This window comes from Terrapene carolina, unplaced genomic scaffold, assembly GCF_002925995.2.
Source record: "Terrapene carolina triunguis isolate 2854851 unplaced genomic scaffold, T_m_triunguis-2.0 Scaffold49, whole genome shotgun sequence".
NCBI classification, from domain to species: Eukaryota; Metazoa; Chordata; order Testudines; family Emydidae; genus Terrapene; species Terrapene triunguis.
The window spans coordinates 76359-88776 of NW_020664400.1; positions in this window are offsets into that span (position 1 = coordinate 76359).

Consider the following 12418-nt stretch of genomic DNA (forward strand, 5'->3'; position numbering starts at 1 on the left):
TATTCTCTTTTAAAACTGTGAACATCTTATATTTTTATAATATATCTTTGAAATTTGTATCAAGAACTCTGGATGTCAAAATGACCATTCTTGCTACAAGCACATTAATGGCTGCTTGAACCACTTCATACTTTCACTTTTTATGAAAGACAAATCAAACACTGAAGTACATTTGTTTTTTATTTTCAATTAAAGTGAAAATTTAAATGAAAAAGTTTGTAGAGCCCTTGCAAAACTGAGGGGAAAACATTTACCACTGAACTGTAAAGGATGGGGGGGAAGACTGAAATAGTGTTTCCAACATAAACTTAAAATCATATCCTAATAAATAAGAATGACAACAATTTAGTCTCATCACACAGCAGAACAGCCAGCATCAGATAAAACAAATACAGTGCACACTAGATTGGACAGATTCATATATTGTAGGCTTTCCTATTCACCTATTCAATATGAATATATACAGAAAGATAATCTAAAGACATATTAGAGCACTGGAAAAAAGTATAGCCATATGCAGGATAGTATATATTAGGGGAAAGAACATAAAATTCTGTAATATTTGCTTATAGCAATCAAAGGATTTATTGGAATGCTGCAAATGACAACTCCAGCAAACACAGGCAGAATTTAACTTCCTTCTAATGTCCCCCACTCCCCTGAAACAACACAACAACAACATATCAAAACAAGACAATAACTTATCACTAAGATAAAGATATAGCACCATCTATAGATAGAGGTGTTGTCTGCACTAATTATAAAAAAAATACTTCTTAAATGAACACAGTCTTAAACCTATCCTGTAAGGTGCTGAGCAGGATTGATTGTTCATTAGGAGCTAGTGGAGCTACACCCCACCAACAAAGCCTAATCACTATCTGTAGTGTTGCTACTGTAATTTAGGGTGCAGTAATACCTTGGAGGGGTTGAAGCTGTTACAGTGCTTACCAGGACTCTCTGCAGCATGTAGTGGGGGAAAATCTGCAGAGCTGTGATTCCAGACCAATACTGGACTAATTTAAACTACCAGGAGGGTATGGAGCATCTCAAACTTTTCCTACTGCTTGCAGCCAGGGTGTATTCTGGCTTCTCCAGGCTCAGCAACAGGGGGCTCTAAACTGGAGGGGATGGGGTAAGTTTGAGAAAGATCTGGACGAGAAAGATCTGGTGGAAGTTTTTCAAGATCAAGTAAGTTAAATGGGAAGAGGAAAAGTTATGAGCCTGATCGGGAGCTGTAAAGTGGGGGATCAGGACTGGGAGAGGTTTTGAGTTAGGGCAAAGGGTTTCTGAACTTTGGGTATGAAAAATGTATGGACAGAGGGGGGATTTCTCATCCTGGGGTGCTTTTTTGAGCTAAGGAATGTTGAGGGTTCTAATAATTTTATGAGGAAGCACAGTGTCTCTCTTGTGGTTTATATTTTTGTAATGGCAAGCCATTTACTGTGGATGTTTTCTGAGAACCCAAAGTCTGTAAATCTGCATGCGCAAATGTCTTGGGTCCATCTCAGTTTTACTTTCAAAAGTTCAACAATTTATGCAATGGATGGATGCCCACTCAGAGTATTCTTTATTCACTATTTTCTGAACTCCTTAGTGTAGACCCTGCTGACTCAGAATGTAGTCGTAAAGCAAAATTTTCTATGAATTTAATAGCAGATATTCCTTAGTAAATATTGCAACACTAGGCCCTGAATCAGCAGGAACTGAAGAAACTACTTTCAAGAATCAAGTATCATGAGTCTTAAACATAATACATTAGCTAACTAGAGTTCTCTGAATACAAATAACAGACCAGGCCAATAGTATAATTGATTTTTAGTCTCTGTCTGACCAAGGCCTGCTCACCATCTTCATTTTGTGTAAAATAATCACTTGGTATGACAGAACTAAGACAAGTTGCTTACATTGCTTTAATTCTTTACAGAAGGAAGAAAATGTAATGAATTTTGTACAGTCCTCAACATTTGAGCTGTATTTACAACAACACATCTGAAAACAAGCTGATGCTGTTTTCCCCTAACCATTCCCACCTTTTCTTTTTCATTGCTGCTAATAAGTAGAATGGACATTAGAGAAATTATAGTAGAGCTGACTTCAAGAAGCAGAACAAAAACAATACTCATAGAATCATAGAAATGTGAGGCTGGAAGGGACCTCAAGGGGTCATCTAGTCCCATGTTGGATTTACTGGGGACAGACACAGCTTAAAATGTTTAGTTAATGGAGTTGAGTAAAATAGCATATAATCAGAAGATTCATTCATTTGTGAATGCCCTAGAAATAAATAATTATGCCAGTCACAAGTTAATTCTAGAATGATTATTTTCACAAAATAATCTGACAATCCATCCAAAGACACTGAACAGTTGTATTATGATATTGAGTAGTGTATTAGAACAGTAATCCTACCTACAGTTGTTCATTATTGCTATAGTGCATCTATTTGGCTTTGATTACCTAAGATACATTCCAGACCCTCTTCATCCATTATTCACAATATTAACCATTCCTTAATTGATAAGTAGAATAAGTTTATTCTACCTAGGTTTTATATGTGCTCTGGAATGCTGGGGATAGCTGGAGCTGCGTTTCAAAATGTGGATAATGTTTCACTATCAGTTCTATTAAGTCTCTGACACGTCCATATTGATTTAATCATTAGACTCATGATGACCTCTAAAAGTCAATTTCCCTCTTGAGCAAAGGAGGGTTATTTCAATAAAAAATGAGGTTTTTTCTTTTCATGAGAAATATGATTTTTTTTTTCAGTATTTTTGATTTTGATCACCATGGAAATGATTTATGCCATAGTTACTATACATGTTCATGTTGGATATGTGGACTATTGGCGTTAGGCAGCTAAATATAATGCCAGTGCATCAGGAATGGAAAATCTAGATTTCTTTCTGCTTTCTTCTTCTTATCTGAAACATTGAGTGGTTGCACAAGTGACTAATGAACAGACACTAGCAAGTGTGCTGAAAAAGTTTTTCTATTTGTTCAAACAATTTTAATTTTGATTGTGAGCATTTTGCAGCAGTGTTTCTGTCGCCATAATTTCTAAGGAGCATGCAATCAGGTGAATTAAGAAATAAACTGAACCTTTACTTAAAGCTTAAACTAATCACATTGCAGTCCAGGAAAGTTCAGTAATAAAACCACTGCTTTTCATTACTCTTCTGTAAGATCATGCTAGTAGTCACTGCTATAGATATTGATAGAGGACATTTTAACCTTCTCTTTTCACATGCACATAACTGTCTGAAACTTAATTATTAATTTGTATTGCAGCTGAGATTGAGGCCCCACAAAGCTGGGTACTGTGCAGAGTAAGAGACAGTCCCTGCTCTGATGAGCTTACAGTTTAAATAGACAAGACAGATGGAAGGTGTGAGAGAGCGAGTATTACTAGTCTCATTGTACTATTGGAGAACTGAGGCACAGAGATTGAGACATGCCCAAGGTCACACAGGAAATCTTCGACAGAGCTGAAAATTGAAACCAGATCTTAAAAGACCAAGCTTCCTCGTTAACTTTCACCTTTTAGGCTGAAACCTTTCACACTTGGGCTCTGCCTTCAGGTAAGCAAATTTCTTTAGAAGTTTTGGTTTAATGGGCAGTGGGGAATCACTGTTCCCATTGTGTAAAATAAAACGAACACCACCAACAATATTTTCTTTTACCAGGATTACAGCAAATATGATTTGGGCATGAAAACTGGCATGAATATTGTCTTCACTTTAAGGCAGTAGAGATAAGTATCTTCATTTAGTTTGGAGGCAAAAGTCTGTTTTACTAAAGACATGACCATTTGAAAATTACATACTGAAGACAGATAACAAAATATTCTCTGAAATCTGCAGATGTGAAAATAAACAAAGATGCACATGCCATTTATGTAGCTAGTACAGAGGCAAATTTTGTATGGGTTCTCAAGGTCTGAATATCAATGCAAAGAACATGATTCCACTATGCTGGAAGAAAGTCTGTGCAGAGGCCGCACAAGGAATTATACAGACCCTGTGTAGCACAGCTCATTGCTTCCCTTATTCCTGATCATCTGGTGACTTGTTTTGTGGACCTGCAATAATCGTATGCCCCAGCCTGTTGGAGACATTAAAAAAGGGAGTATTATCAGACCACACTTGGAATGATTAGCCAAGAAAGAGAAGCTATCTTTCGGTCATGTCCAAGGCGAGGTATGGACATAATTTTCAACTTGAGGTATGAATATAATTTTTTCACAAAGGTCAAGGGGCTGCAGCTGATGTTTAGAACAAGCTCTTTGCCCTGTTCCACTACTTTGTACCACCCAGGAGTCCCCAGTCAGCATAGCCCTCTACTACACCTTCTTCCCCACAGTCTTCTCATGAGCATGTGGAGGGCTGTCTACTGAAAGTTATACAGCCCTCATCACTATAGTATCCAAGTTCCTCACAAGTATTTAAAAATAGAACTAACCTTAACAACCCTTCTCTTCATTTCCAGCCTATTGGAAAAATGCTTGATTAGGGTTTAGTTTTGTGTTGATGGGCATGTGAAAAGTGTACTTAGGTGAGGCTAACTTGAAGAGACAAGTCTTGTATTTTGTTCTGAAGTGTGTGTGTGTGTGTGTGTGTGTGTGTGTGTGTGTGGCCCTTATTTCCCAGGGTTTCATCCTAGCCATTCAAATATTCTGCTAATATCTATTTGTCCAGGAGCTTGACCCTTATCTAGTACTCTGTGCTTTGTCCACTGCATACAGATGGATGGTAGTTGGAGATTTTACTGTTCAGAACCTGGTTTCTATACATCTCTTTCCCTCTTTGGAAACCTGTAGATCATGGAGAAATAGGAAAAAGCAAGCTTTAAAATCCATGTGTCAAAGAGCCATTGATAGAATTACTAGTATTTCACTGTTAGATATATGAATTCTAGGAATGCTGGCTTTTACATGTGTCCTGATACTTCTAATTGTAAATGAAATACTGTCATAATATGGGGCCATTTACTAGTTCCAAAAAGATCAGATGGCGTGTGTGTACGTGCGTATAGCCCTGAACTGGTGTCTGTGGGTATGCAGGGCTGCACCAGTAGTTTATAACAAATTAGAATCAGTCCCTCCCTTACAACATCTCTCTCTGACAACACCAGTTTTGTTTACAGCAATTGAAGAGTCTAGCACATTGGCGCCTAGTTATAAAATCAGCCACCTAATTAGATGGGGATCCGTTTCTGTTTGAACTCTTCCAAAGAAGGAACTCCCCTTTTCAGTGGGTGGCTAGAATGGTTATTTTCATTCCAAGCCATTTTTTATTTCACCTGACTTGATGTCCAGGAAAGATACAAGCATATATAAACATGGCAGCACAGAACTGCATTCAAAACTTGTCAGTTTAACACAGCACTGAAGGAACAAATAATGGGTTTAACTTATCTGGCAACTGGATTTGCTCTTGGTGTGTAATATTCACTGCCCATGAAGACCATCAGCAGCACTGCTCATTGCTATGCCAATAAACATTTTCCTGTCTATATACACCTAGAAATTGAAAGGTGGTTTTAAACCACTAACTATGTTAAGTGCTTAATTTGTAATGAAAGAGGTGCTGGGGCTCAAGCAATTTTTTTTTGCTTTCATAACTGACATGGGAAGCCTAGAGGTGCCGGGGCTATGAACTGCCAAGCTTAGGGGTGCTGGGGCTCAGCCCTGACAAACTCTGGCACAAATTAAGCACTGACTGTGGTACACACATGTAGTGTGTTCTACAATCCTAGTTAAGAACAATAGCTTATCCTGTTTTAAAGCAACTTTGCCGCATTGTTGATTGGAAACTGTTACAAAACAAAAACACAAACTGTTCCCCTTACAGTCTTTTTAAAATGCATACACAAGTATGTACACTTCCTTACTAATTAGGTACTCCGCTTCAGGAAGTGGCCAATTGACTAATTTGGGCCGTCTCCCAAGGGACAAAGTCTCTGTGTTACTTATCACCAGAACTTTGCTCAGCCTCAGCTTTCAGGTCAGTTATCATTCACAGATGGAGTTGATGCTGCAAACAGAGATGGAGCGAAGGGCTAGGGTGACTAGACATCCCAATATTAGGGGCTTTGTCTTATATACACAACTATACCGCTCCCTCTCCCTCCCAAAAAAATGTGTCCCGAATTTTCCCAGTTGGTATCTGTTCACCCTAGAAAGGGAAGACATGACTGTCGTCTTTTCCCAATGCATTAGCGAGCAACTTGAATTGCTGAAAAATAAAAAGAGACAGTTAAGATGCTTATTCGTGATAGGTTCTTGTTGTCACCAAGTGGCCAGCTCGGGACCTCAGTCGTCTCTCTTTCATGGGTCTTCAGCTTCCAGGAAGCAAAGTCCTGAAGGAGACAGGTTGTTTTATACTGTTTCTGCTGAGTTATCTGTCTTGGTTCCTCTCCTTGAAGATGTTGGGATGGACTAAGCAGATGGTGACCCATACTTCTTCTGAAGATTTGAAATGTCCAGCCAAAATGAGTTTAGTTCTTTCACCATCCAATCAGAGAACAGGATATCAGCTTTTGAGTTCTTGCAACTGAGACTGGAATTTTCCAATCTCTGTGAGCAACACATCTTGTCACACCAACTTGTGTAACATAAATTATGCCAAAGCTGTTGGTACAACCATCTTGGGACATACCTGGAACACTGACTGCTTTGCTCTGCTTAGCATCTTACCTCCACAAGTCACTTTTCTGTGGACCCCTTTGTGGATCATTCCTTGGCCAGTTACAGTTATTCTTGCTGAAGTTGCAGTTTTCCCACTGTTGATTGCTGGGATGTCCAGTTTAAAATAATATACAAAGTCTCTCCATATTGTTTGATGCACTTTAAACTTGTTTTAACAGTCCATTATACAACACAAAGTCATTTCAAGAACTACTGTTATCCAGCTGGCTGGAACAGTGATGTAATCTTCCATTTCTGTTCTCTTTGTTTTAACAATGGTGGAATTTTGGTGTATATGGCTGAGACGAGTCTGTGCACTATTCATCAAACAGTTACATTATTGATTATTACACTCTGGGGTCAAGTATCCATATAAATACATTATTTGGTTTTGGTTCCTTTTATTTACTGCCTCTGTCAGCACTTGTGTATTTCACTAACTTGATATCATAAATATGCTTCTTTGCAAATACTAGATGCTTTCTTCATTTAAACGAAAAGAAAGCTTATGAACACAACCCTGTCTTTCCTAATAGAATTGCCCATGAGATACACCCTGTCATTAAAGTTGACAATATTTTGCCCAAAGCTGTATCACTTAAAGTTGACTTCCTTTTTATACACATTTTAAGGATAGTATTACTTTCCATAAAGTTCCCCATTGTACTACTGTATCTGGCACATCATATAATATCAATGTTTGATATTTATGCAATGTGTTTTTTAATTCATTCATTCATTCATTCAGAGAAAAGGGGGAAATCTTTTTAGTTGTACCAGTGGTGCACTCTTGTGAAAGCATCTCTGAGTTTCCTCCGACTATTGAAAAAATCTAGCCATTAGACCTTAAGTTTTTATTCTCTTAGACTTCGGTCATACCTCTTCTAAAATATTCTTGATGCCTGGGCAATTCTGAGCTAGTAATAATTCATAATTTTTGGGCGTTAGTTATTTTACTTGCATTTCAGTTTCTTGTGTCTTTTGATGTCGTGATTTCACAGGTTTCCTAGTTGTAATAGATATTTCGGGGTAGAAGAACCCTAATTTCTAATTTAAAATGCAAACAAAATTATTTATATATATATATATATATATATATATATATATATATATATATATATATTCAGGTCTTCTTTATACACAATGGGGACATGTGAAACGTTGATTAGACGAATGAAAAAATCTAGTTCAGTGTCCTGTCTGACAACAATCAATACCAGTTGTCGTCAGACACTCCCAGTGTGGTGCTGTGCTCTGTTCAATGTTGATATCAATCGGCTGCATGAGTGTGTTCCCTCTGTGTGCTGCCCCAGCTCTGCGCAGATAGCTGACACAGCAGATCCCAGGAGAACCCCAAATGACCACAGACTCTAGTAAGGTACGAAGGCACGTCGGCCAGGTTTATTGTCAAACGAAGCACAGTAATAGTTCCCCCTAGACTTTACTCTAGAGGACATACTACGAATATGTGCCCCCTGGCAATGGACTCAGCTCAGTCAGTGGTGGGACTTTCCACTGCCCCCTAGGCTGGACAAAGATATCCACTCAGGGATGCATTCTTATACACAGATACAAACAAGTTACACATCACTCCTGATGTATTGAGGTGCAACCCCTCTACGCAGCAAGGTACAACCCCTTTACGTAGTAAGGTGCCGCCTTTCACCTTGTACATGTTGGTTTGAACAAAACAACTCTATCCATCATATTACCCTTTTGGCCCTGTCATTGGGATGGGTCAGCCTGTTCTTTGTTATCTGTGTGGAATGTGCAAGTATCCGAATGTTCTGATATCTAGTGTCCAGTACCTTTTCGGTATGTATCTTTTTGCAGCATCAGCCCTTTCCTTGCCAGCTTCTGTGAGCAGGGCCTGCCTCTGGCTCACAGCTTAACTTTGCTTTATGTTAGCAAAGTCTTGACCATTACTTTAGTTCAGGCCTTAGGCCTCATACCGGGCCTCTGATACCAAGGTTTATATCTCAGGGCCTCCTCTTACTACACCAGTTATTTCAGAGGCAGGTTCAAGAAGGCTATATTACACAATTACAGAATCATTTGGTCATAGGTGTAGTTTCTTTCTAACCACTATCAATGAGTGGTCAGCTTATGAAGAATGAGTTTATATCCCTTCTTTAAAAAGTGAACTCTATCTATTGTAATTATGAATGTTCTTATTAATCATGTAACTGTTTAATTCTTTTTTGAATCCTGATAGTTTACGACAATTAGTTTCACAGGTAAATTATAACTTGTGTATATAATTTTTTTTTACCAGTTTTAAATTTGGTGCCTTTTATTCACTATCTCCTTTATTCTTTCATTATGGAAAAAAGTAAATAGAAGTACCCGATTTACCTTTTCTATGTCCTTCATTATTTATATCCCTCTACCATAGTCCTTCTTATTTATCTCCTCTCCCAATGAGGCAGTCCCATCTTTTGCCTACAGCAGTCTCCTCATGACTGATCACTCTCATCTTTTATCTCAGAACCGATTCTCTTTCTACTGTTTATAGAAAAACAAGGACATAGCCCTTACCCTCATTGTAAGTCACCTTTAACTGTGATATTTCCTAACTTTTGAGTGCTGAACTGTGCAATCCTTATGATCTCTTAACATAGTTTTTGCATGGCATTTCCTAATGTTTTGAAGAAAAAATGGGGCAAGGAACCCTCTACCCCCTTTAAAAGGGAACTTTTCTTGGTAGGACTTCAAAGCTCTGCAGGCTTCAAACAATTTGACAGTAGCATGTGCAAATACCATAATCTGAAATGGTTTGGATACACACACACACACACACGGACTGCACTCTCTCTGATGTAGCCATTTCAGATCTATTGAAATAAAAATTCATAAGAATTCCTTTTGTAATGTAAATGTATATATTTTTTTATCACCCACTTTGCACTCATTCTAAAGAAAAGCTCACTTCCAGGCAGATACCACACTTGGAAGATATTCAGACCGATAGGTAACAGTTTCAAAATGTAGTGACTGAAAATAGGGGGTTAGGATGGACACTGGTTATGCAACCTTAACTATGGAATTGAGTGCCAGACCTGCCATCATAAAAAAAAGAAAAGTGGGGTGTGTATGAGCTGTTGCAGAATTCATAAGAATTCATTAATCTACAGTTTCATTATATGGTATACTGTAATTCTTTATTTTGTAAATTTCATTGGGAATTTGTGAACTTTTGCTCTTGGTTACAGCACAGTACCTCCATTAATGTTCATGGAGTTACACTGGAAGAAATCCAGAGAAACAGAGAGCAAAATTTGGGCCAATGGTAACTTTTTTTTTTAAATGTTGTATTTGTGTAGTATTCAGGCAGCCACTCTAACTGTCCAGGCACTGTTACATTATACAGTGGAGTAAAACAGCTGCATTTAATACCTCTTATCTTTTCTTGTTCCAAATTGCCATGTCAAGTTATATTAATTGTACATACATAATACTACCTCATATATAAATTTTTAAATAAGAACAAAGTGTATGAAGTTGAAGTAAATGCTTCCCCCCCTTCCACACTTAAAACATTAATGGGTTTCATTTTCACACCATATCTTTCAACCTGTCACATTCAAAAGCTGCATTCCCAGCATAATTTACTGAACACCATATTGCTGGTGAAAGGTTTATTGCTTGATGAAACTAATTGTTGTGGATGATGCAATGCTGTACAGCTTTTTGTGGAATTCAGCAATTGTACATAACTATAAAATCAGTCTTTTATTATTTAATTAAATAGTGTCTTTGGCTGATTCCTTATAGTTGATGGCATATTTGTGGAGTGGGGGAGGTAAACTGCCTTTTTGAAACTTCGTCACTTAAAGTTGAACTGAGACATCACAGGTAGCAAATCTTAAATATTCCAGTGATTTATAGAAAGACAATAAAACAACAGACAAGAGAATGGGTTTATAAATGTTTTTTTTTCTGTGCCATCTATGCTTTAGCAAAAAGAGCATTTTGAAACCTAAATCCACTCTGCTTGTTTGCTTATATGCAAGCATAAATGGCAAGAGCTGTCAAAAGTTTGTCATCAGAAACCATGCCTTAGAATCCCCCCCCACCCCCCCCGCAAGCTCTTCACAAGGAGACAGGCTAGACCTGTGGCAGGTTCAGGAATGGAGGGATTCTCTCCCTCCTGCCCCACCCCCAGGGCTTGAAGTAGCTTCCATGGTCTGTTATGCCACATCCCTGCATAAGGGGAGAGAAGGGGAAGATCTACACAGTGTGAGGGATCTTACATCTTTAGCCTGTCTATGCCCTTTCCCTCCACCCCTGATATGTTGCTGCATAGAACTTCACAAAGAGCAGTTAAGCTCCATTCCACACACAGTACATGCAATTCCTGGTGGTCCAGTTCCTTCTATGGTAGAATTCCGTAAGAGCAGTTCTGGTCCTTTCATTTGGCAAGGAAGGAATTCTCCTTTGGCAGGGTAACACAAATACCATCAGGTTCCATTGTTTTCAGGATAGCATAAACAAACACAACAGTGTCTCCCCTCGTGACCCTCCATGCTTAGCTCCAGCTTCCACTGAACTGGGGGACAGTGGCTCTTTTCTCCAGACTGCTACTCCCTTAATTCCCTTGATTGATGATCCCAGCATGCCAATTTCTATCAGAAGTGGCTTTCCTTATCCAGATGCTGCTGTATTAACCTAACCTTTGCTTGTTCTCTTTCTTCCTCAATTTTTCAATACTCCACTAGGACATTGTGGTTTCCCCCCACCCACCTTTGTCCGCTATGGGGGAATTCATCTCTCATTGTGACAATCTTCAGTGTCAGGTTTCCCCTGTATTTTGCTGCTCTCCCTCTCACACTAGAGGGTTTCTGTGACTTGCATGTCACAGCAGTCATCTTTTAGCTATTAGGACTGTTAAGTCCTCTTTACTGCAGCACCATGGAGAGCTCTCAGAATCCCTTAACACCTTTTCCTAGCCTAGACTCATGTGACTGCTGCCACAACCTAAGTCAGGCTGTTCAGTCTCCTTTATGTTCTCACTCCTTTACACACAGTCCCTTCTTTTATAAGACTGCTTGTTCCTGACTCTGGGCTTGATCCAGTGTCTAAGTGCCCCATTTTATGAACCACCAGTGGGACCTGCTTTAGCTTGCTAGGGAGAAAATGATCCTTCAGGATGACTGCTTCATAGAACGTTATGGATAATTTCCCTGAGGGAAATCTCAGATCTGAACAAGCTTCCTGTTCAGAACTCTTGGGACCCTAGTCTCAGGGTGGAACTTTTGTAATTAGAATCTGAGGTACATGTTCTTGGGAGAGCCCCTGATCATAGCAATGCAGCTGTGGCACCCCAGAATTATAGTTCAAGATTGGGGCCACTTGTCAGACATTTTGTCTCTAATGCCACATCTTTAGCAAGGAATTTGTCATCCCTGCGGAGTTATTAAATTGGGGTACTTACTCAGGCTTGCTGGAGGGTGTGGGTGGAAAGCTAAATAAAAGCACTCATCTTCCAAAACCTGTGTCTGGTCTGTTGAAACATGTTGTCATATAAGTTGCGCTTTGGATGCACCCACTACATTGATCTCTCCATCAACAGGCTGCCACTTCAATGTTTCCAATTAACGTATGGTTTATTTTAGCTGAAACAGGCAAGATCAGTGAGAGCCCAGTTCAATGGCACATCTAGGCTGAAATTATCGTGGTTTTGGTAGTGATGAAATGTAGACAGAAAACTGTTATAACTAAGTATCA